This window comes from Sus scrofa, chromosome 1, assembly GCF_054392235.1.
Source record: "Sus scrofa isolate SSC_HxYL_T2T_F1_AM1 chromosome 1, Sscrofa_HxYL_maternal_Yorkshire_Landrace_v2.0, whole genome shotgun sequence".
Taxonomy (NCBI): domain Eukaryota; kingdom Metazoa; phylum Chordata; class Mammalia; order Artiodactyla; family Suidae; genus Sus; species Sus scrofa.
Window position 1 is genome coordinate 52,894,659 of NC_139383.1, and position 16,187 is coordinate 52,910,845.

The 16,187-nt window shown below is 41.6% G+C and overlaps 1 protein-coding gene across 8 annotated transcripts in view; it reads left to right on the plus strand.

Annotated features, from left to right (window-relative positions):
• Nucleotides 1-16,187, plus strand: part of KCNQ5 (potassium voltage-gated channel subfamily Q member 5) — a 504,676-nt gene that overhangs the window by 443,179 nt on the left and 45,310 nt on the right. The window lies entirely within an intron of this gene.

Genomic DNA, 16,187 nt, shown 5'->3' on the forward strand with positions numbered 1-16,187 from the left:
CAGAATCAAATAGCATCTTCCACTAATGCAGAAAACCCACAAAGGCTCTCAGTCCTTCTGCGTTCATTCCCTAGCATAACCTGTATTTTCCCAGGCCCTGAAAGCCTGAGGGATAAAATTATCAACAAGAGGTCATAGTCACAGTGACCCCAGGCTCCCTCAGCCCCGGTCCCTGCCAGCCCATTCAGAGATCATCAGGCTGTCCCCCCACACACACTCTCAAGGGAGCATGCTGTGACCCCTCTTCACACTTCCCCACTCTGCACACCCCATCCCCAGCTGCTGACCCATTGTGGTCCCAGTCCATGTTGATCCCTCCCCTGCACTGGACATCCCCCATCAAGCCCCTGAGTGTCCTGAGTCACTGGTGGCACACATTTTCAGTGTCCTCTGGTTTCCACATGTTCCTCCCTAGGAATTTGGCTAAAAGCCCATGAACAGCTGAGTCAAGAGTTACCAGTCACAAGGCTTTATGTAGCCCTCAAAAGAGACTTTCTGAATGTAAATGGATGCATTATTTCTGGCAGGACAGTTGGCAATATGTATCAAAAGCCTTTACATATGCCTGAGCTTGGATACCTCCCACCCACCCATTTCATTTCTAGGATACAATCCCTATAATGAAATATCAGACATTAGAAATGATGCTATAAATTTAAAATTATTGACATAGAAAAGGAGTCACAAAAAAATTATTCCATTTTGGTTGCGTGTGTATAAATTCTTGTATTCATATGAAAAAGCAGTGAATGAACAGTCACCTCCAAGTGGTAAGATCATAGTTATATTTTGTTTCTTCATTTTGTTCACCTACATTAACCATTATTTCTACAATGCAAATGTAAAGCTTTTGTGATAAGAAAGCAAAAGAGAATTTTCTATTAAAAACTGGGTCCTCCTTTCACACACTGCCGTCTTCCCTCCCCTGACTCTGGCGGCCCTTGGTCTAACTCATGACCACTGAAGCCCTCTCCGTAGGCGGAGTACCTCCTAGTCTCAGTGCTGGCTGCCAGCTCTCACTGGGTGTAGACACAGATTGTCTAATGAGGTTTGATAGCTCCTACTATGAATAGAACTCTATTAGGCTGTAGGGCTGCCGTAACAAAGTGCCACTGCCTGGGTGGCTTAAATAGCAGACACTTGGTTCCTCACCAAGTCTGAGAACCCCTTGGGTTGTAGGTGGCCACCTTCCTGCTGTATCTTCACTTCATCTTCCCTCTACACGTGTCTGTGTCCAGATTTCCTCTTCTTATAAGGACACTAGTCATATTAGACTGAGCCCACTCAAATGACCTCATTTTAACCTAATTGTCTCAAAATCTGAGGTACTGAGGGTGAAAATTTGAGCAAATTAATTTGGGAAGGATAACTCAGCTATAACAGCCTGCAAACCCAGGTCACAGTATCCACAGGCAGTGGGAGTATGCCCACATCTTCACCCTGGCCCTGGGTTCACACGTGCTAGAAACGCAGTCTTTACCCACAGTGTGTCCGCACTCTTTCAGCGTGGGCTTCAAGCAACATTTGCCTCCGTGCTGTGAAGTCCTTATGGTTGGCTGAGCACATCTAAATATAAATGCATAGAATCTGGATTCTGAATATGGAAAATGAATTCCACTTGTATGTTTGGCCAGGGGGAAGCATCTTTCAAAGATTCTTGGATTTTGGCAGTATCCATCACGGTATTTTCAGTTACTGCAGAGGTTTCTCAGAGGTCAGACAGATAGAAGTCCTGTTCTCTTCCAAATCACAAATTGGAAAGGTCTCCTACCATCCATTCCTTATATCATTTTGTACAAGTGCAGTTCTATTAGATTAGAAAGGAACTGCTTTTCCCTGGTTGATGCCTGTCTCAGTTGGTTCTGAGTTTCCCAAGTGCCAGGAGGCCTGATTGCTTCCTGTTGAAGTAGCTATGTTGGCTGCCCACCTGCTAGAAATCATGACTCCTGATTCCTTGTATCCGATAGCCCAGAACCTTGACCTCTGATTTAACTCATCGTTAGATCTTGGGGAAACAAAAATTCTCTTTTTACAGGGGAAAAAAAAAAAACAAAAAAAAAAACTGGAGTAGCAATCAAATAAATATTGACTTCATTTTATACATGTTTATTTATAGTGCCTCTCCAAGTTTTAGTATTTCTCAAAGTCCAGTTATTACCCGTAGAAAATGATATATAGTACCGCAGCCAACCCTCAATTATTCTAGATCTATTTGCTCATTCACTTCTGGAGTTCTTTTTTCCTACTTTTCTTTTCCTTTTACACATTTTAGGCATTTCAATGCCCATTAACAGCTCAGAGAGAGTGGATGTATAGCAGAAGGAAAATTAGAAATTCAGACTAGCCTTTAAGTTTATAAGTTATCCTTGGAAAACAGTGGGCCTGGAACTGAAAGATAATAGAAAAACAAAAGAAATTTAAGTTTAATCTGTAAATTTTAATAATTCCTGCCAAATTTGATGCCCTTTACCACAGATGGTATTATTTTATAATTTAATGATTCTTACAAAAGTTATTAAGTATTCCATGTTGTTTTTCTTTGCTATAATTTTTGATGAAATTTACATGTTACACTTTAAAAGGACATAATTTTAAATTCCAAATCCACATGTACAGAGAAGTGGAAAGTAGTAGGCAGATGTTGATACCAGAAATTTACAAATAACATAAAGAAAAAAGTAAACTGTAAGGGTCTAGACTGGTATTGCCATGGCAATTTATTTTGACAATATTATACTAATAGTATTTTTAGTTTATAAATCCAGGGAGTTCCCGTCATGGCGCAGTGGTTAACGAATCCGACTAGGAACCATGAGGTTGCGGGTTCGGTCCCTGCCCTTGCTCAGTGGGTTAACGATCCGGCGTTGCCATGAGCTGTGGTGTAGGTTGCAGACGTGGCTCGGATCCCACGTTGCTGTGGCTCTGGCGTAGGCCGGCAGCTACAGCTCCAATTCAACCCCTAGCTTGGGAACCTCCATATGCCGCAGGAGCGGCCCAAGAAATAGCAAAAAAAAAAAAAAAAAAAAATAGATAAATCCAATAATTAGAGATAGAAATGTTCCTTTAGTCAATCAGTAGTATTTAAGCTTCTTCATATTATCTCGAAAAGAAGGTAGGATATAATTTTTTTTAGAATCCACAAGTAATGAATGTGATCGTGCATATTTTTTCTTTTCTATGTCTGGCTTGTTATTACCCATAGAAAATGATATATAGTACTGTCCTCCATGTTCATCCATGTTGTTGCAAGTGGCAGGATTTCTTTCTTTTTAAGGATGAGTAATAGACCATCATATAATTTCACAGTTTCATTTCACTGTGTATATGTGCATCAGGTCATCATGGTATACACTTTTGATAGGTGGAATTTTCTTTTTTTTTTTTTTTTGTCTTTTGTCTTTTTAGGGCCACACCCGTGGCATATGGAGATTCCCAGTCTAGGAGTCAATCAGAGCTGTAGCTGCTGACCTATGCCACAGCCACAGCAACGCAGAATCCAAGTCACATCTGCAACCTACACCATAGTTCATGGCAATGCCAGATCCATAACCCACTGAGCAAGACCAGGGATCAAACCTGCATATTCATGAACGCTAGTCAGATTTGTTTCCGCTGAGCCGTGATGGAAACCCCTACAATTTTAACTTTAAAAACAAAATTAAGGAGTTCCCATTGCAGTTCAGTGGGTTAAGAACCTGACGTGGTCTCCCTGAGGATGAGGGTTTGTCCTTGCTCAGTGAATTAAGGATCCAGCATTGTCACAAACTGTGGTGTAGTTCACAGATGCAACTCAGATCCCATGTTGCTGTGGCTGTGGCATAGGCCAGAGGCTGCAGCTCCAGTTTGACCCCCTTGCCCAGGAATTTCCATGTGCCACAGGTATAGCCCTAAAAAGAAATTAAGTGGGTTTAAAATGGTATTTGTATCTCAAGATATGAGAATAGTAATGATAAAAGTAGCATTTATTGGCCAGAATTGTTCTAATGTTTTACCTCTGTGGTTTCTTTTAATTCTTCCAATACCCCTATGAAGGATGCATGTTTTTTGGTTGTTGTTTTTGTTTGTTTGTTTCTTTGTTTGTTTTATCTTTCTGCCTTTTCTAGGGCCACTCCCATGGCATATGGAGGTTCCCAGGCTAGGGGTCCAATCGGAGCTGTAGCCGGCAGCCTACACCAGAGCCACAGCAACATGGGATCTGAGCTGCGTCTGCGACCTACACCACAGTTCACGGCAACACCAGATCCCCAACCCACTGAGCAAGGCCAGGGATCAAACCTGCAACCTCGTGGTTCCTAGTCAGATTCATTAATCATTGAGCCATGACAGGAACTCCCAAGGATACATCTTATTATCCCCATTTTATGAATGAGGAAACCAAGACTGGAAGCTAAATGACTTGCCCAGAATCTCACAGCTATAAACACAGGAGCCACAGCCCACATCCAGACAGTCTTATTTCACAGGCCTCCTGTAGGACACATTCACATCTGCCCTCAGATGTCATGTCATTCCCTCTAAGCATCTTTCATTTCTCCTTTCCAGCCACTCTTACTCTTCCATCTTCCTTTGGTCAGATCCTCTTCTGTTAGAAACCATTTGACCTTGCCACTGGTCCATCTCATCTCTCTCCCAGCCCTTAGCTGCCAAACCTCTAAACTGCATCATCTTCAAAGACAGCCAGATTGGAAGGGTTAGGCAAACTGGGGAGATAGCCTTTAGTTGACCCTTCTCCATGTTGATCAAGTATCTGGAAGAGGCTCAGGATAATAGCCATCTGGTCTGTGTCTGTTTACCCAAAGAGGGAGGCAAACCATAAGGCCATCTGAGGTCTGTTTCAAGATACTAAACATGGTATCAGGAGATGGACAGCTCTCACACAGAGGAGCACATGGAATGTGGCAGAAGCAACGTGGCAGAGGAACACCAGGCAGCCAGAACCCAAAGAATGAAATTAAGGGAGCTCTGGGGCAAGTCCAGGTTTCTGGAGACTAATTTGCTATCAAAGAGGCTCTACTGGGAACACCCTGAAGAGTTGCAGTCGTCTCAACAAAGATAAGAAGGTGACTCCACCCTGTAGAGCTTTAAAAAATCTCTCTCACATTCTATGTTGTTAACATGTTGATCATTGTTTCTGCTCAAGGGTAACACATCCACTCTTCTAGGTAATCCTCAGGGCTTGTGCTGGCTTGTTTATGAGAAGGACTGGCACACCCTGGGTGCAGGAGATGTGTGGGGCTCACCTGAGCAGAGGCTGGGCAAAAGACGCAAAACACTTTCCAATCGTAGGGGTGCCTTGAGGCCAGTTCCCTTGTTCCAGGCACTGCTGCTGTCTCTTCTCTCATTCCTCTTCCACTTTCCTTCTCCCCTCAGCCAGTGGACCAGTTAGGATGCACTTGACTGCAGAGCACAAGAGAAGCAGCTTCAGTTACCTTAAGCAATAATGAAATGGTAATGCAACAAGAAAAGACGGTCAGAGCAAGGAACACAGGTGCCCAGGCTTCCCTTCTCTAGAGTTCTCGTGAGCCGCCTTCTGACAGCGCAGTTGTGTGCCTGCCTCCTTCTTGGGCTGGGAGCAAGATGGCAACCAGCATCTTATCCACACATGATACCTTGAGAAGCAAACAGGGGACCATCCTATGTTGGTATTTCTTCTTAATGTGGGGAAAACCATCCATTCATGTCTTACATTGCAGAATTGGGTCCCTGCTGAAATGCTGACTGGTGAGGAGAACGAATGAGCAGTGTAGTCACCAGTCAGTCTCCAGCACCTGGATCTGGGTTCAGACCTTCTGCAGCTCGGAGGTCAAGGGGCAAGGCAGGAGGTGTAACTGGATAGATTTGAAAGGATTTGCGGGAGAGTTCCCATTGTGGTGCAGCAGAAATGAATCTGACTAGTATCCTGAGAAAGGATGTGGGTTGGATCCCTGGCCTCTCTCAGTGGGTCAAGGATCCAGCATTGCTGTGAGAGGCAGTGTAGGTGGAAGGTGTGACTCGGATACTGTTTTGCTGTGGCTGTGGTGTAGGCCAGCAGCTGTAGCTCCTATTCAACCCCTAGCCTGGGAACTTCCATATGCCACACGTGCGGCCCTAAAAAGACCACAAAAAAAAGAAAAATCATTTTTTCCTCCTTTCTTCCGTCACATAATCTCCATGAGGCATTGAGCACAGACTGGCCTAACTCCTTGTATTTCAAATCAAGGATAAAGTGGGTAAAGGAAAACCTAGAGAAAAATTTGAATTTAGATGATGTGATCCATCCTCCCAAACAGTCAGCCCAGATTGTGTGTTTCCTATCAGCAGCATTGCCAAGCGAAAACTGGGCAGCCACCCTCCTCACCGCTTCCTCATCAGCCCCTAAAGCTGCTTGCCCAGGACTCTTCCTCCCCTTCAGGTAAATGACAACCAACCTAAAATTAGCATGAGTAGAAATGCACAGCCTGAGGAGTTCCGACCATATCTCAGCAGTAATGAACCTGACTAGTATCCATGAAGGTGCAGGTTCAATCCCTGGCCTCATCAATGGATTAAGTATCTGGCATTGCCACGAGCTGCGGTATAGGTCACAGACACAGCTCAGATCTGGTGTTTTTGGGGTTGTGCAGGCTGGCAGCTGTAGGTCCAATTCAGCTCCTAGTCCATCCAGGTTGTTGTGGGTGTGACCCGAAAAAGACAAGAAAGAAAGAAAGGCACAGCCTGAGATGGTGGAACCCTCAACTCCTCTTGGAGATGGTAATCCATCCCCTCCCCCCTTCTTGACCTTCTCCTAAAACTCTTGTTTAAAATCATCAGTATAAGCTCAATGGGGACATTGCAAAAAGGAAGCACTTTAGTGCAATGGTTCAGACAACTTGCCTCAACTGACCAACCCCTGTGCCCACCATGGGATAACTTTCTTCCGAATAGCATCAGTCACACGCTGTCAACATTTTTTATTTGACCAATCTCTACACATGGGCCTTTCATTTGATACTGATTCTCTTCTACACTGCTTTCCCATGGCATCTTCTTCCCTTGTGTTTTTCTCAGTCTTCCCAGTTGGACATTTTTGGTGTTGTCACAAAATGCCCAGCACAGCACTGCACTTATTATTTTTCCTGACTTTCCACATGGATGGCCCAGCTGCAGCCACACTTTATTATTTTCCACACTATACGATACTTCTTGGCACTTTGTGAAATTACCTGATCATGACTCTGCATCGTGTTGACAGAATTAATTCTTGTTAAATCGGTATCCGTAGGGCTTCAGATGAACCCGTAGGTACATGTTCCTGGCGGGGCTTCCTGGCTGAGGGCTGTGCACACTCCTGGGAGCTCCACTTGGAACAAAACCTGAGGGTTTTCTTTCATGATAGAATAAAAGGATTTCTTGGGAATAATGGGTCTAAACTCTGGAAGTTAACAGTCCACAGTTCATTCTGTACCCATCTTGAGTGTTAGCATAATTCTGTGCAAAAGCCTGCAGAGAGGTTAGTAGGATTCTGAAACACACTTTCAGTTCTTCACCCAGTCAAAGGTGAACACAGTTACCTGGAGAAACTGCCTCACTTCTGGTCCATAGGTTCCTTCTCCCTTGAGTTGCTCAAGTTCCTCGTTTATTCAGCCAGAGTCAAAGGCATATTTGGTCCTCTCCTGTGTGTCCTGCACTCTTCCTGTCCCCGGAGATCCGCTTCCATATTCCAGAGTTCTTACTTCTACTGGGGGTTTAGGGAGAAGAGACCTTTCAATCTCTGGTTATAGACTCTGGTTATAGTTAAGAGATTGCGTATTTATTGTATTTCTGATAAAGGTTGCTTTTTCCAATACTTTTTGTGAAATGCCTATTCCTGGTTTTTAATTCTGGGGAAATATATTTCCATTTTGATTGGACCAGAGATCCCCATGGCTTTCTGTGCTAATCTAAGTACTCAGTATTATAAAACAGGATTTCTGTCCAGATTTCTCTAGGTTCTTCCACAGTATGTGTTATCACCCTACAGTGATAGGCAAAATTATATTTGGTTCCTATTGGTGGAAAAAATTGCTCCCTGCTTAAGATATGAATTGTGAGTAGATTTTACCTCCTCACTTCCAGCAGAATCTAAGCTGCCAAATGACCTCTGAGTACAGCCTTAAGCCATGTCTTTCTGCCTTGTACAGATCCAGGTTTTATGGAGAAACAAGAGTTATATAAATTGGAACTCTGAATTTTGTTTCACCAGCACAGCAGTGTGTGTGTGTGTGTGTGTCTGTCTGTTGATGCCGTGACATGAATTAGAGTGCTGTATTAGTTATCTATTGTTACATCACAATTTGTCCCAAACTTACTGGTTTAAAATAATAGACGCTTATAATCCTGAGGTTAGGAATCTGGCAGTGGCTTGGCAGGGTGATTCTGGCTTAGAGCCTCTCATGGGGTTGCAGTTCCGCTGTGGCAGAGCACAGCATCATCTCAAGGCTCAACTAGGGAAGGATCTGTTTACAAGCTCACTCAAGCATTTGCTGCCAGCCTCATTTCCACGCCCCCATCAGCCACTCCATTGTGGCCTCAGTATCCTCATAATATGCAGCTGGCAGAGAGTACCCAAGACAGAAGCTGCCGTATTTATAACCTAACTTCTCATTACTTCCTCCATCTGTTGGGGGCCACACAAACTGCCCCTTGGACAGTGCATCAGGGGACTGTACAGGGGGTCAAGTACCAGGCTGTGGGATCACTGGGGACCATCTTAGCAGCACCCACTGCAGGTGCCTTGGGCATCTCTTTTAGGTAACAGATTTCTACCACTCCCTGTTGTCTTTCCAGGTACCCCAACCACCAGCTCCCCATCTCTTCCAAGCATTACCTGCCTCCTTCTAAAGGCATTTGGGTTCATGACCTCCAGTCTAACCATTTCATGTCCGGTATCCTATGTATTATATTTGTTTTAAAAAATCACGTCCTGGATCAACCTTGGTCGCATTGCAGCTAGACTATTATATTCCATTCTCTTTAAGTGGGTATCATTCCCTTATTTAAAATTTTTATTTTATATTGGAGTAGAGCTGATTAACAGTATTGTATTAGTTTTGGATGCACAGCAAAATTATACATATACATATATCTATCCTTCTTCAGATTATTTTCCCATATATGTTATTAGAGAATGTTATATTCCACTCTTGGTGCCGTCTTTTAAAAGTAATATTGGACCATTTGGTTAGTGTGACAGAAAAGAAAAGAAAATGAGGAAGCAGGAAAGCAGCCAGTCAGGAGCAAAAGCAAAGTGTTATAACCTCTCCCTCAGAGGTCACTCTTTTACATGCAGCCCTTCTGTAGCTGCTTCAGGAGATTGGAGAGATGTTCTTGGTAACTTGGTAAGTTTGAATACCAGCTTCTAGCTCGGTGTCATGATGGTCCAGAGATGAGAGACCCCACACCAAGGGAATAGAGTCTGTCCTTGGAAGCCTCTCTGCTACACTCAGGTCCTCAACACTCAGGGACCTCCAGGCCCTTAGGAGATCAAGCCAGGCAACCCCAAAGAAATTTCCTAATAAACACAGGTTTCTGTAGCTGCTCTTCTGGCTCTTCCTTACCCACCAGCTTTCATCCTCCCTGAAAAGTAGAAGAGAGAGGGAAGTGTTGGCTGAGGAATGCTGTCACACTCTTGTCCCTTGCCACTGTCATCTGCATTTTCCTGAGAAGTGTGGCAAGCATGCCTACCCATCATCCAGAGGGCGTGTGTGCTCCATAGCAGAGCATTCGCAGAACGGGCGAAGCTTTCAACCAGTGGATTTCCATTCTAGTCAATTAGTATTAAGGGTACTGCCCAGGGCCAGCATTTTGCACTACAGGGGACAAAGTGAGCAGCCGTGATCCATTTGTCTGTAAATTTTACCACCAGCCCCATCTCCAGTTACAGTATTGATGGGATCTGAGTGGAAAGGCATCTTCTTCACCTGCCACCTTCACCCTCCTCAGAAACAACCTGTGGGTGGCCTCTAAAATTTGTATACAGTGAGCTCAGAGTTAGCCATGACACAAATCACAGAATTTAGCTTATATATAAGGGAAGCACTTTTCAGATGCATGGTGACCTTTCATTCATTTATTTCAAACAATTTCCTTCAAAGGCACACTTAGTTGTCTGCTCCATAAAAAGAAACCAATATGACACAATTTTTAAATTATATTTAATTGCTCTCATGGAGTGCTGTACACGGAAGAAGGAAAGGAAGGAGGGAAGGAAGGGAGGGAAAGAAAAAAGGGAGAGAAGAAAGAAAGATGAAGGAAGGAGGGAAGGAAGGAAGGGAGGGAGGGAAAGAAAAAAGGGAGGGAAGAAAGAAAAAGAAGAAAGAAAGGAAGGAAAGAAAGAAAGGACGGAGGAAGGCAGGAAGGAAAAGGGAAAACAGGTTAGAGAGAGCCCAGGATCCTTTCTCTGCAGTCGGTGGCTGACCTCAGAAAAAGACAGGTTATCCAGCTTTGCTTTCTGTTCTCTGTAGAATGAAACTCACATTGTTCTACATTCCTTTTATTTTACTTTCAGCGTCTAGTTTTTCCCAGCTTTTCTTCTCTTGCCATCTTTTTCCTCTGTTGCCATGTACAATGCATAACAATAGTTTCTAAACCCTGAAAATATAGAAAACTCAGAAGAATATTGCCTGGGGAAAATTAATCTCTGTACCTCCGATCACAAAGATTCATTTGCACATGAAACCCTTAATTCCCCCTGGTGAGAGATTTGCATCTTTCATTAATCTTATGCAGTAGCAATTGGTATACCACATCATTCTGTCAGAGCCAGTGACTAATCTTTCCCCAAATTGTTTTGAACCTGTGTTCCCATGATTTTGTGTTTTGTTGAAAGATGTCATGACCTCACATCATCTTGCATTTGTATCACTTATCTGTTCAGGCAAAGCTGTCCCCTCCCCCAGATTTAGTTGTTTAAAACAGTAACCATTTTCCAGCCTGCACTTTTGTTGGGCACTTCTTCTGGCCACAGCTGAACTCACCCATATACTTATGATCAGCTGCTGGGTGGCCTCCGGAGGCCTCAGCTGGCTGACCCATCTCCACTCCGTGCTGTCCCCCAGCCTCCAGCAGTTTGTGCCAATTCGCCTCGTGGTGGTGGGTTCCTGAGAGAATGTTACCAAAGCAAGTTCCCAATATACAGTGAGGCCAGACAATACCGAAACATCCAAGTTTGGAGCAGAGAAGGTTTATTGCAGAGCCATGTAAGGAGACAGGTGGCTCGTGCCCCTAAGAACCCCAGACTCCCTAAGGAATTTCAGCAAAGCATATTTAAAGGCAAGGTGAGAGGGTGGTTGGTTGTTGCAAACTTCTTGGTGTAAGAATCCTTTATTTTTGCAGCTGTGCACATATAGATCAGGTCTCCATGTTCCTATAAACATCTAACAAGACAAATGTTATTCTCTATTCTGCAGCTTTTTATTTGAATGGAAATGTGTTAGACCCTTAAAGGTCAGAGCTTTGAGAATGGGCTCTCCTGTCTATTTCAGGCTATACATTCTGAACTAAACCAAAACAATAGAACACAAAGGTTAAAACAAAATAAACAGATCTAATATGGAGTCAGGTTTGTTTCTCCCCATTACAAGAATAAGAGCGGAACCTGCAAGGTCTGTTGAGGTTTAGGCTCAGACGTCCACAGAGTAACATCCACTGCGTTCTGTCGGTTGAAGCAAATCAGCAGAACAGCCCCTAATGTGAAGTTTGGGAAGAGGCTCCAGCACTTCAGGTGAGAAGCAGCAAGAATGGTGGCCAGTGTTGCCACCCACCACCCCAATCACTTATAGCATGTTCATCTTATTATGTGCCACATCTTACTGGTTCTAGAAACACAGTGTCGATGTCTGATTCATTTTATATTCCTCCCTGTAGTTTCCTTCACTTCCAGAGCTTAAGAAGGAAAAGGAAGGAAGACAGCATTGTTAGCACCTAATGTGTGCCAGGCGTTGACTAGGCATTTTCCATCTGTTGGTTCATTCAACACCCACACAGCCGTTTTGCAGATAAGAAAATTGAGACCCAGAAAATGTAAATAACTTGCCCACGTAGCTCAGTTTAAACACAGGAGCTGGGGTTTGAAATTGCACTTAGGTATAAATCCAGAGCTCTTTATATTCTACCATGCTGTGAAGCAGGTTTCTTTCACTTAAGTCATATCGCTAATGAATGAATGAATGAAATTTGGAATAAATCAGCCGTAAGTTTAGTGTTAGTTCAATGATTTGTTATCTTCTGTTTCAATTAATATGATAAATCTGCTCATGCCAGGCCCCCACTAGTCATTATAGACACTGCAAATATTCTTTCCCATCCCTTCAAGAGTCAGGGTAACACATCAGTAATTCCCATTATTTTTTGAAAGCCGCACGTAAACTTGGCCAAGCTCATCCAAATGGTATCCAGATTGACACACTGGCGTTTCCTGGCAGTATCACTGCTAGCCTAATAAGAATTGAAAGTTGGGGAATAGTTTACCAGGTCAATTTTGAATTCCCCAACAGATTTGGTTAATGAATAATGCAGATTTGTAATTCCACAGTTTGTTGTGCCACTGTAAACAATGACTGATTGAGCTCATCTTTTTGGAGATAAGATTAAGCAAGTTCTTTTAAGTCACTCTGCCCTTGATTCAGAATGTTTCTCCCTTAAACTGAAGTGCTCTCTATCTCTGTATAGAAAGGCAATAGCCGTCCATCGGTCTCTACTAATTTGACTTAGTTCAGATATTTTACTGTGCGAGGAGGTCATCTGAGATGATGCCACAAGACACAGACCCGCAACTGTCTCAGTTATCTGCATGTGGTAGGCCTTTGCTTTCTTATGATCACTTGACTTTGCTAGGGTTTCCGGAACATTCGTTTTAATAAAGTCGGTCCTAATAGACTATGAATTTGCCTTGTTATTATTGCAAACATTGAGATGACTTACTGGTGGAACTGCAAAAGAATACTAACTAACGATGGCTGTATGTGTGTGTGTATATGAGAAAAAATATTTTCACGAAGCTGTGAGTTCTTTCTTATGTGTATGTGTATGTATGTGTGTGATATAAAAAATGCATATTTGACCTTACTTCCAGAGTTTTTTGTTAATTTATTTTATTGAAGTATAGTTGATATACAATGTTGTGTTAATTTCTGCTTACAGCATAATGATTCAAATATATATTTTTCTTTTTCATATTTTCCATTATGATTTATGATAGGATATTGAATATAGTTCCCTGTGCTCTACAGGACCTTGTTGTTTTATGTCTTTGTTTTCAATTGAGTATAATGAGTTTAAAAAATTCATAAGAATTAAATTAATCCAACAGAGTGGTTAAGAACATAGTTCTGGAATAAAAGGGAACTTTTTTCAAATCTTACTTCCCCCATGAAGTTGAGTGAGATGAGGCTAGTAACTTAACTTCCCTGTACTTTAGTTCATTCTCTCTCTCTTTAAAGTATCAGGAATAAGGTCTCCCTAATAGGATTGTTTGTGTACTAGCGAGATATAATGTGTGATATTCTTGTACAATGCCCCACACAGAGTGGGTACTCAGTACATTGGCTGTATTGTTATTACTTGTTAATTCGTTAATGCTAATTTCTACATTAATTATAATGAGTTAAAGTCCCGGGCTTGATTAATTTGCATGTTTTCATCTTTCTTCCAGTACTTGGTCACAATTTCTCTCAATGGTACATGGAAGTTTACAAGTTATACGTTCACACAAACTTTATTTCTTTATTCCTTAGAGTATGTTTTTGGAGTCTTCCTATTAAATAACTTATATAATCGCATTAAGAATGAAGTCATCCTTATTATATATCAGACTATTTTTTTAATAATGGATCAGTGCCTTTATTAAAGATGATAAAAATAATTCATGTGTTCCAGAAGAGAGGCATTAATTTACTCCATAACTGCACAGTACATGGCACATAATAGTTGTTTAGAAAATATTTGTTTTTGGGAGTTCCCTTCGTGGCACAGTGGTTAACAAATCCGACTAGGAACCATGAGGTTGCAGGTTCGGTCCCTGCCCTTGCTCAGTGGGTTAACGATCTGGCATTGCCGTGAGCTGTGGTGTAGGTTACAGACGCAGCTCGGATCCCGCGTTGCTGTGGCTCTGGCATAGGCCAGTGGCTACAGCTCCGATTCGACCCCTAGCCTGGGAATCTCCATATGCCGCGGAAGCGGCCCAAAGAAATAGCAAAAAGACAAAAAAAAAAAAAAAAAAAAAAAATTTATTGTGAATGAATAATTAATAGTGAGCAAATAAATGATTTACTATTTAGTTATTCAGAAATTAATTCATTGCATCTTAGTGATAGAAATTGCTTTAGGATTATGAAAAGCCCCACACAATGAGAGTATAACATTATTAAAAGTATTTGTTGCCAAATCACTGAATGCTGAGAAATTCAGTAAACCTGGATATTTGAGTGATTTTTAAGAAGATATGAAACTCTTATATTACCTTAGAGTTGCAGTCATCTTAAAAGAAGTATAAAAAAATACTCCAGTGTTCCCGTTTGAATAAAGGTGGTGAATATAGTAACCTACACAATTAAAAAGAAGAATTTTTTAAAGTACTTTTTCCCCTTCACTTTATAGGCAGCTACTAGGCACTGTTACAATGTGATCAGCAATTTTAGCAAGAGGAACCCTATTGATTGTTTTTGAAAACTCTCCAGTGCTTCATTGCATCACTCAAAACAGAAAGACTCCTTTTAATTAAGTGTCAAGAACTATTCCATGAAATTTTGCCAGCATTCTGCTAGCTAGTAAGTAAGGTTAATTGACAGTCCCTAATAGAGAACTTAGAGAAATTCATATCATAATTAACATAATTTAAGATGCTGATAATGCATGAATTATCTACTCAATCAGTGTAAGTGGGATCTTTGATCTTCAGAGAAAATGCTCAAGTACAGTAGTATCTTACAAAATAGATCCCTCATTACTGTGCATTAGTATTCCTGAATGTTGCTAATTAGCAAACTTGAGAAGAAACACAATAAAATTCAAATTTTCCTAATTGCAGGAGCGCTGGTTAGTATAGTAGGTAAACACACTTGGATTACCATTTTGATTGAATTTCTCAACAGCACAGTTTCCTGTGGTCGGCAGGCACTGTGTCTGTTTTACCTGCCTTGGAATAATCAGCCGTGTGCTAAGTTTGTACTGAAAGTTGAGATACATCATATTTTAGGGAGTTACCAAGAATGTAGTTTTGTGAAGGTTAGGGACATGGTGTTCTATTTCGAAGTGACTGTAAAAAGTTACAGAACTTTAAAGGGAAAGTGACAAGAGTATCTCTCATTTGCCCAGGCTTCAAATATTTTAGCTTGTGCTGAACCGCCCTGTGCCCTCCCTTATACGTAGGACTCTTAATTCACATAAGTTGCAGACGGCGCACATTTCTGTGTGCCACCTGGCAGGAAGGCACATGAAAAGGGAGCAGGTAAGAAACCTCTTAGGAAAAAAGAGTTTTTATCTTTTGTGCCAAAGAGAAGTAGGTGATTTTTTCTTAAAACATCTGAGATGGAACTGCTGATGGAGAAGTTAGAAAAGAAGAAATAATGAAAAGAAAGTAAAACTGAGGGTGCACACCAGGCAGAAAAATGCATCTACTATACTTTTCAATCTACGGTATAGTGTCATGAAATCAAAGTAATGAGTTATGATTGGTAATTTCTTAATGAAATGGAACAAGATGAGATAGGAAGATATGGGATAGGATGGGAGGGGGTAGGACAGAATAGAAAATAGAATGTCATAAGTAGTAAGAGCCAATATTATTTCATAAGCCTTTTAGATTTTTTTTCAAAGAATTTTCATTTTATTAACATAATACATTTGCCTCGTCTTAAAAGTTAAATAATAAAGATTGATGCAAAATGAATCATGGACCTAAACATAAAACTTAAAACTATAAAACTTTTAGAAAAAAAAATAAGAGAAAATCTTCAGGATCCAGAGCTAAGCAAAAAGTTCTTAGACTTGGCACCAGAAATACAGTCCGTAAAAGGAAACTGACAAAGTGAACTTTATGAAAATTTAAAACATTTGCTCTGCAAACTACCTTATTAAGAAGATGGAAAGACAAGTTGCCGTCTGAATGAAAATATTTGCAAACCACGTTCCAACATAGAGTAGTTTCTAGAATATATAAAGAAGACAAGACTCAGCAGTAGGCATTCCTGCTG